Consider the following 8,995-nt stretch of genomic DNA (forward strand, 5'->3'; position numbering starts at 1 on the left):
GGTCTGGTCCTCCTGTCCAAACTGCCAGAAAGGAGCATCAGTTATTAGGCTCCAGCTCTGGTCTTCGAGCCTCTGTTGGCCCATACATGTCCACGTTCCACACTTGCTACAGGCCCTCAGGCGTGCCCTCCCAGCATCTGTCCCTACAGCCATGGCCTCCAATCATCCTGCACGTCACGTAGGAAACACACTGCCTGCCCTGTGCCTGGCACTCCAGCCCCGGAGGAACTAGCCTCGTGCGAGCCCAGGAAGGAACAACTTTCCCGTTGACACCGAGGAGTCCGTGCTTGGGCACCGAGGTCTCCCTGGGGGAAGGGGGCAGCCAGAGGAAAGTGGGAAGATTTGAGGGTGGAGTGTTCTGGGCAATGACAGGGACCTGGGGTGGCCATGGGAGGGGACAGCAGAAGGTATGGGAGGGGGGCCATTGGAGGTCTGGAAGGAGAGGCGAGCTTTTCTGAGCTGTCCCTGGGAACAAGGACAGAAAGGCGAGGAGGAAGAAAGCAGGCTGCACAGGCCCTCCTCCCTGTCCCCCATGAGGCCTCAGGGAGCCCCTGCCCGGCACCAGGCCCCTGTCCACCTAGCCCGTCCTGTGGCACAACCTCTAACGCCTGCCCTTCCCTGCATTTCCTGGGCTCTCCCCAATAACCCACCTCCCCAGGAGTTGGACCCAGGCCCCCGTCCCAGTGAAACTGGGGCCTTTGGGAGCCCCAAGGAAATGCGGCTCCCCCAGCCCTGCTGGCCCCTTGCTGCCCCAGGCCCCACTCCAGCTCCTGCCACAGAGGCTCCAGGCCCCACCCCAGCCCCTGCCAGGGATCCCTTGCTACAGGCCCCAGGCCCCACTCCAGCCCCTGCCACAGAGGCCCCAAGCCCCACCCCAGCCCCTGCCAGGGGCTTCCTTGCTTCCTCCACGTCCCTCCTTTCCTCCGAAATTTGCATCTCACCTTCCTGCAGGGTCACTGCACTCTGCCTTCCAGAGGCCCTCTGGGATCCTCTGATCCTGGCTCCGCTGCCATCCCATAGGTCATACAGTGCCTGAGGCTCACACACGCCTTCACTGCCCAGATCCACGCCTGCCCGGCCCCTGGCTGTCCTGCTTCTGGGCTGATCCGGGAGGAAGCTGCTTTCTGGGTCGGGGGCACCTGCAATCCCTGAAGAGTCCGGCAGAGGGCACTGTTTCCTCCCCCGAGAGAAAACACAGCAAGCCCGGGTCTGTGTGGAAGGGGGTCTGTGCCAGTCACCCATCTGCGGGGTCCACACCCGGCAGCACAGCCCTGCCTCCAGCTGAGAGGCTATCCTGGGAGGGGCTGTGACCAAGGAGGCGACAGTCCCACCTGGCCGTCCAGCCTCTGCCTAAGCAGCAGCCAGTGATCTCAGACACCGGGAGCCGCCATGGCCTCCCACCCTCTGGCCTCTGCCTCCCACTGGCCCACTGGCTGCCCGGGGCTGGCCCACAGCTAGAAGGTCAACTCCTGTCCACGGGCACATCCCCTACCCAGCTCCCGCCCAGCCCTGGGCAGTCTGGGCCACAGCTGCTCCCCCAGGGTTAATCCCTGGCCCTGCTGCTGACACAGGGGCTCGAGGTGCTGAGCAGTATGCCTAGGGCAGTGGGGCCAGAAGGGGACAGCCAGACTGCCAGAGAGGGAGTGTGTGCAGAGGCTGGCATCCCGGGGCCCAGTTCCTGGCAGCCCCTGGCAGTCCCAGGAGACACTGACATGATGGGCATTTGTACCCACTGATGCTGTCGGATACCTGTGGCAGCCCCAGGCCGGCTCCTCCCAGGGTCCGTGGCTCCAGCCTGCTCTTTGACCGGGAAGAGCCATCCAGGCAGAGGCCGCTCCACAAGGGCGTCTGGAGTTGGAGGCCTGTGGTGGTCCCTGAGCTCCAACCTACTGTGCCAGGTGTGGACTTTTGGGGCATGAAATTTCTCAGGTAGGGTAGGCACCAGCCAGATTCGAGGGCCAGGGCACTGCCCAGCAACCCCTCCGCCAAGGTGCCAGAGAGCGGGACACACCGGCACAGCATCACCCAGAGTGAAGCCAGGGGTCCCTGGAGTGTCCCAAGTCCCCTGCAAAAGCGGCTGTTGTGGGGACACCCCACAGCCCACCACCTGGCCTTGCCCTCTCCACATCTGCTAAGGTGCAAATGTGACCCCTCCAAAACCCAAGTGTTACCACCATGACAGGATTGAGAGGTGATGAGTCCGTGAGGCTGCTCTCCTGCGGGCCCAAGGCCCTTACGAGGCTCCACACAGCGCCCCTGCCCTGCCCTCTGCCTTCTGCCATGGAAGGGCGCAGCAGGAAGTCCCTCCCGCGACCAGACCTGGTGCCCAGACCTTGGACTTCCTGCCTCCAGAGCTTTGAGAAATAAATCTCTGCTCTTTAGAAATTACCCAGCCCTAGGAATTTGTCGTTAGGGCACAAATGGACCAAGACACCCTCCCAACATCCCTGGTACCCCACAGGCCAGAGGAGAGTGGGGAGGGAGGCAGCTCTGCCCTAAGCTCCGGCAGGCACAGGAACCATGTGTCGGGAGGCCAGGACTGACTGCCAGCATCAGCCTTGGTCTCCCCACCTAGGCAGTGGGGGACAGGACAGGACTCTGCTCCTCCACCTTGGGCAGAAGAGTCTGATTTTTTTTTTTTTTTTTTTTTTCTTGAGCTAGAGTTTCACTCTATTGCCCAGGCTGGGGTGCAGTGGTGTGATCTTGGCTCACTACAACCTCTGTCTCCTGGATTCAAGCAATTCTCCTGCCTCAGCCTCCCAAGTAGCTGGGATTACAGGCACCCACCACCACGCCTGGCTAATTTTTGTATTTTTAGTAGAGACAGGGTTTCATCATGTCGGCCAGGCTGGTCTTGAACTCCTGACCTCAAGTGATCTGCCTGCCGTGGTCTCCCAAAGTGCTGGGATTACAGGTGTGAGCTACTGCGCCCCACCAGGAGTCTGACTTTGTCCACAGCAGAGACCCAGCATCCTAGAGGTGCGTGCTGTGTGACCTTGGGCAAGGCCCTGTTCCTCTCTGTTCCTGGGGTGTAACTACCTGTTCCCGCTGCAGGGTCGTGGACAGCACTGACTGGGAGGAGGTGCTGGGGCTACCAGTGCTCCAGAGGATGGGGGGCACAATTAGGCAGGGACAGTGTGGAGGGGAAGGAGGCTGCAGGAGAACTGGGGACCCGTGGTCCAGCACCCAGTAGAGCCTGAAACCCTTCTCATCATCTTCCTGGCTCTGGGCTCCAGCTCCCTCTGTCTGAGGCCTGTGGGGCGCACGCGCGCGCGCGCGCACACACACACACACACACACACACACACATCAAATCCCCTGCTCACCAGGGCACCAGCCGAGCACAACTCCTCCAGCTGGCTGTGCAGCAGAGAAGTCCCAGCTCGGCTCAGAGGGGCTGGGCTTGTTCCCTCCCTGCCCTCCTACAGCAGCTCCTCTGCAGGTGCCAGCAGCTAGCGAAGCATGACGCAGGCCACTTACTCAGCACCCCAGGCTGACTCACCTCCCAGGTACCCAGACCCTCCTCAGTGGAAGGAGGGCTTTGTGTTTGGGGCTGTGCGTCAGCACAGAGCAGCATAGAGCCCCTGACGTGCCAACAACAGTGGGAGGACGTCCTGGGATGGGCACCTTTGGGGAGCCCTTTCCAGGTGTGGGGGGCAACAGTGCATGGGGCAGAACCTCCCCCTGCCACCCTTCCCCCATGCGCCCTTGTGGGTGGTTGCTGTGAGCTGGAGGGAGACAGTGAGAAGCCTGGAGGCCGTGGGGACTAGGGGGGTGCCGGGAGAGAATGCTGACGCCGGAAACGTCCACGGGGACCAAGGGGGTGCCGGGAGAGAACGCTGACCCTGGAAACGTCCACGGGGACCAAGGGGGTGCCAAGAGAGAACGCTGACCCTGGAAACATCAGTGCGGACCAAGGGGGTGCCAGGAGAGAACGCTGACCCTGGAAACGTCCCTGTGGACCAAGGGGGTGCCGGGAGAGAACGCTGACCCTGGAAACGTCCCTGTGGACCAAGGGGGTGCCGGGAGAGAACGCTGACCCTGGAAACGTCCGTGCGGACCAAGGGGGTGCCGGGAGAGAACGCTGACCCTGGAAACGTCCGTGCGGACCAAGGGGGTGCCGGGAGAGAACGCTGACCCTGGAAACGTCCAGGCTGTCTGGGGAGGTGAGTTCCTTCACAGGAAGGGTCCTGTGGTGGCCATGACCCCAGTGGCCATGTGGCTGAGGCCCTGGGCAGTGGCTTCCTGACTGAAAGACCCTGAGCCCACCCTGAAGCCCCACAGCTTTTTCTCCACCTCAGAGACTTTCCGGGGCTCAGTCTTGCGGCGGCCCTCGTGGCGCTCGGGAGGCAGTGGGTGGACCATGAGTGTGAGTTAGGAAGCAGAACTGCCCACCTCCGAAATGGGTGCCCAGGGGAGCAAACACAGGACCCGCTCCTCCAGGCCTCAGCCCCCCTCTGGAATGAGGTGAGAAGACCCTCTGTCACAGGCTGCCCTGAAGAAGGGTGCAGGAGCCCCGCTCAGCCTGGATCCCAGGCAGCAGAGTCCAAATCCAGACAGCAGGAGAGGAGGGCTCCACACACTACCGGAGGAGCCAGGATCTCAGTTGGCCCGCTCCAAGGGTCATTCACACCTGCAGCCCCACCAATCTGCTGCCCCTCTCAGGGACCCTGTCCTCCACCTGTAAAGTGGGGATGCCGGGCAAGGCGGCTATGAAGTCGGGGGAGACTGACAAGGAGCACATTGTGAACTCTGGTACTGAGGTCACCAGGGAGAAGCCTGGCCCCACTTCCTGTGGAGTGGGGAGACCTGGCCCAGTAGGTCCAGGAGGGAGCAGTCACAGCAGGCCAACCAGTAAGGGCCAGGGTGCCAGATGTACAAGCATATGGGTGCTGGACAGGCAGATGTCTGAACAGAACAGACAGGGGGATAGGTGGATGGATGGACAGGCAGATGGGTGGATGATCGGACAGGGGGATGGATGGATAGACAGACAGGCAGATGGGTGGATGGACGGACAGGTAGATGGGTTTATGGACTGACAGGGGAATAGGTGGAGAGACGGACAGGGGGATGGGTGCCAGATGAACAGGCAGATGGGTGGATGGAGAGACAGGCGTATGGGTGCCGAATGGACAGGCGGATGGGTGGATGGATGGACATGCGGATGGGTGGACAGACAGACAGGGGGATGGGTGGATGGACAGACAGGGGGATGGGTGGACGGATGGACAGGGGGATGGGTGGATGGATGGACAGGTGGATGGGTGGACAGACAGACAGGGGGATGGGTGGACAGACAGGGGGATGGGTGGATGGATGGACAGGGGGATGGGTGGACGGACGGACAGGCGGATGGGTGGATGGACAGATAGACTTCTTCCACTCAGCACTGCTTGGTTTTCAATACTCAAACGGCCCGTAGATTTATGTCTACAGCTTCAACACTGGCTCAGCCGGACGCTCATGGTGGAGCAGGAGATGTGGGGAGGGAGGGCCAGCACCAGCGGAGAAAAGGGAGGACAGGGAGGGCCTCTTGGCCCCAGGAGACCCACAGCAGCTGGAGCAGGTTTACAAACTAGATCTGACTGGCACAACCATCCTTTTTAAAGGTTTTAACGGAATCACAGTGACATTTTGATCCCATTTATGAACCGGGAAGCCAGGCCCACCAGCCCACTGCACCATTTAATGTCAGCAAATAAAATTCAGTCAATAAGAAACCCCCGTAAGCCCTTTATCATGGCACAAGGTGGAAGGGGCTCGGCATTGCCCATCGTGGGAGGAGGCACTTAAGGGCTGCGAACCGGGGCTGGGCAGTGTGGCAGCCACATAACAGTGGGGGATCCAGCCCAGGGCCCAGCCAAGGCAGGTGGCGAGCAGCCAGGGTGGGTCTGTTGGGATCGCATCCGGGAGTATCTATGGAGCACCCACTGTGGAAGGGCCCAAGCCAAGTAGAGATCAAGGGTGAGGGTCTCCCAGGCTGGGCCTTGTCTAGGGGGAATCTCTGGGCTTCTGAGATTTGCTCTCAACCAGTCTCCCCCTGACTTCATACCCGCCTTGCCCAGCATCCCCACTTTAGAGGTGGAGGACAGGGTCCCTGAGAGGGGGAGCAGATTGGTGGGGCTGCAGGTGTGGATGAGAGTCACAGCAGGCCAGCCAGTAAGGGCCAGGGTGCCAGACGGACAGGCGTATGGTGTTGAATGCACAGGCAGATGGGTGGATGGACTGATGGGGGATGGGTGGATGGTCGGACAGGGGGATGGATGGGTGGATGGACAGGCAGATGGGTTGACTCAACCAGCACAAAGAAAGGAGCTGCCAAGGTTCAAGCTTCCTTTCCACAGAGCGGGAGTAGTCTGTGTCGCCTCAAGGGTCTGGAGGAAAATGGCCCTGGGTCGTTCCTGGAGAAGACTGAGGCAGGTGGCTGCAGGCTTCTGGCCAGCAGGGCTGGCTGGGCAGGGGAGCCTCTGTCCCTCCAGCTTCTGGCACATGCATGTGCAGGTATGCATTGCCACAGTGCATGTGTGCATGTACGCTCCCACACACGAGCACATGAGCAGCACACACACGGACTGCAGACGGAGCCCCTCGTGGAAATGGGCACACACTCACATGCTCAGAAAGCCAGGGGCTCCCTCTCAAGTCACAAGTAAGGGGGTCTCTGCCCACCACCCCATGAGCACAGGGGACCACCCAGGCCTTTCCTGGTTTCTTGCTCTGCACCAATGTCAGCGCGAGGATCAGGCCAGGAGCATCCCCTCTGTCAGGCCTCTCCCATCCCACTACTGCCTCCTTCCCCATTCTGGGCACCCGCCAGCTCCAAGGCACCTGCAGTGCTGGCCCTGGTGCCCCAGGGAGGGTCCCCAAGCACAGTTGAGGAAAGGCACAGCCTCACTGCGTGCGGTCAGCTTCCAAGGAAGCCTTGAGAGTAAGGGGACACATGCCTGTCCCGAACAGCAGTGCAGAGACCCCACCTCAGCCTTCTCTGGGCTGCCCCCATCTCTTAGTTGTGACTCAGGGTATCACCCAAGAAGCAGAACATGAATACGAATGAAAGAGGAGCCCATAGCATGCCGATGACCCCTGCAGATGTGTTGGAGAGGACAATTCAATTAATTAAACACCATGATTCAGTTCCATAAACAGAAAGGCTGTTTACTTAATTGTTGAGCTGCAATAAAGCAGTTTTTTTCAACTTCTGTCCTTTGCAAGCTGTGGACACAGCCCTGCTCTTACATAAGTGACCCTCATTGGTGCCCCTCTGTGAGGGGCAGGGTTCCCGCCACAAACAGAAAGCTTGTGTGTAGGCTGAAGGGGTCACGGGGCACGGGAGGGGCGCTGGAGGTTGAGGCTTTAGGGCCAGTGAGGAGCAGACTCTGGTTTTAGGAATAAACTGTGATGAGGCCACTGGCAAAGGTGGTGGTCAGAAGGCCTGGGACCACTTGCCAGAGGGAGACCCTGGCCCCAGGGTCCCGCAGAGCGGGGACTGGGCTGAGCCCTGGGGAGGCCAGAGCATTCAGCACCCACAACGGGCCTCAGAGACACCCGGTATTCCCCCCGTCACACAAGAATCCTCTAAGGTCTCCCAGCCGGGGCTCCTCCCTCTAAGAAGCTGCCCCGAACTCTGTCCTGCTCCCCTCATCTTGAGCCCTAGGGTGGGGGTTTTGAATAATGTCTGTCATTCAGTTCAACAGCAAGGTATGGTGAGAGCTGGCGGCTTCATTTTTGGAACTGGGGGGCGGGGGGGGGTAGAGAGAGAGAGAGAGAGGTTTGTGAGAGTCCTCATGAGACAGCTCATGATGGAAGTGAGCCTGAGCTGCGGTGAACCCTGTGGCTGAAGAGACAGCCTTCACTCTGGGTCTTGCAGGGGAAAATACAACTCTTTATTAAAATTTATTGCCCTGAAAAATGGGCAGTGTGACTTACTTATCCTGGGTAAAGTGTGTTGCAGGTGGCAGGGCTGAGCCTTGGGAGGGTGCCCCTGTCCACAGGCCAGAGGCCCCTCTGTGCAAAGGAGCAAGTGAGCCTGGGGACCTGCCACCTCCCCATGCCTGTCATGGTTGCCACCCTGCCCAGTTCAGGGTGTCTCCTCACCAAGAGTCAGGGTCACAGGAGGATGAACCCAGCTCCTGGTCCCACAGATTTGGACTTAGTTCTAGCGTCCCCTCTCCCTAGCCGTGTGACTTCAGCAGCCCCTGCCCACTGAGCTCAGCCCCCATCTACAATGAAGAGGTGACAGCAGCTGCCGCCACCACCCTCAAGTCCAGATTTCTCACCATCCCCAGTCTGGCCAGGCCTTCCTGCCCTTCAGATGGCTGTAAGGATGGCACGGCGTCCAAGTGCAGGGCTCCCTGCCATGGAGTCCACAGAGTCCCCGGCTTCCCTCAGGGACCCCAGGGGAACTGCAGCACCACGTGTGCAAGACCCGGGCTTCGGCCACCCCCTTAAGAGAGAGGACCACCTGGGCCGGTTGTGTCTGGGAGGAGGCTGCCAGTCAAGGGAAAGCCTGGGCAGTAGCCTTGGGGAAAGGTGGGCAGTGGCTCTCCCACCGGGAAGGGCCGGCATCTGGGCCATCCTTATGGCCCCCAAAGCCCCAGACACCTCTCCTGCCCTCTGCAGGCAGCAGAGCCTTCGGCGTCTGGGACCTGGGCAGGAGGAAGAGAACTGGGTGTGAGAAGGGGAGGCCAGGAAGGAAGGCTGGTGGAATGGGGGCATCTGCTCAAGGCTCATCCCAGGACCTCAGAAGGGAAGTGAGGAGAAAACAATTCCTCGTGAGGCAGCCCTTTTCCACTGGCCCTGCAGCTGCACATCAGACCCAGCCTCTGCCTGCCCATGGGTGTCCTGGGTCCCTCCCTGTGTCCAGCAGAGCTGACCTCTGAGTCAAGCCTGCAGTCAGCTTGTCTAGGGTGACGATGAGGCTACGTGAGGGTGCTGGTGGCTCCTGTCAACCTTAAAAAGATCAGGAAGTATGGAATATGGTTAAATGTAGTTT

General features: G+C 60.4%; 1 long non-coding RNA gene across 1 annotated transcript; it reads left to right on the forward strand.

Annotated features, from left to right (window-relative positions):
- Window positions 1-4,174: 4,174 nt before the first annotated feature.
- On the forward strand, window positions 4,175-7,912 carry LOC105536278. Its single transcript, XR_001005571.1, has 2 exons — window positions 4,175-4,467; window positions 7,690-7,912. It is a non-coding gene; the product is annotated as an uncharacterized LOC105536278 (long non-coding RNA).
- The last annotated feature ends 1,083 nt before the right edge of the window (window positions 7,913-8,995 follow it).

The sequence above is a fragment of the Mandrillus leucophaeus genome, unplaced genomic scaffold, assembly GCF_000951045.1.
Source record: "Mandrillus leucophaeus isolate KB7577 unplaced genomic scaffold, Mleu.le_1.0 Scaffold158, whole genome shotgun sequence".
Classification (NCBI taxonomy): Eukaryota; Metazoa; Chordata; class Mammalia; order Primates; family Cercopithecidae; genus Mandrillus; species Mandrillus leucophaeus.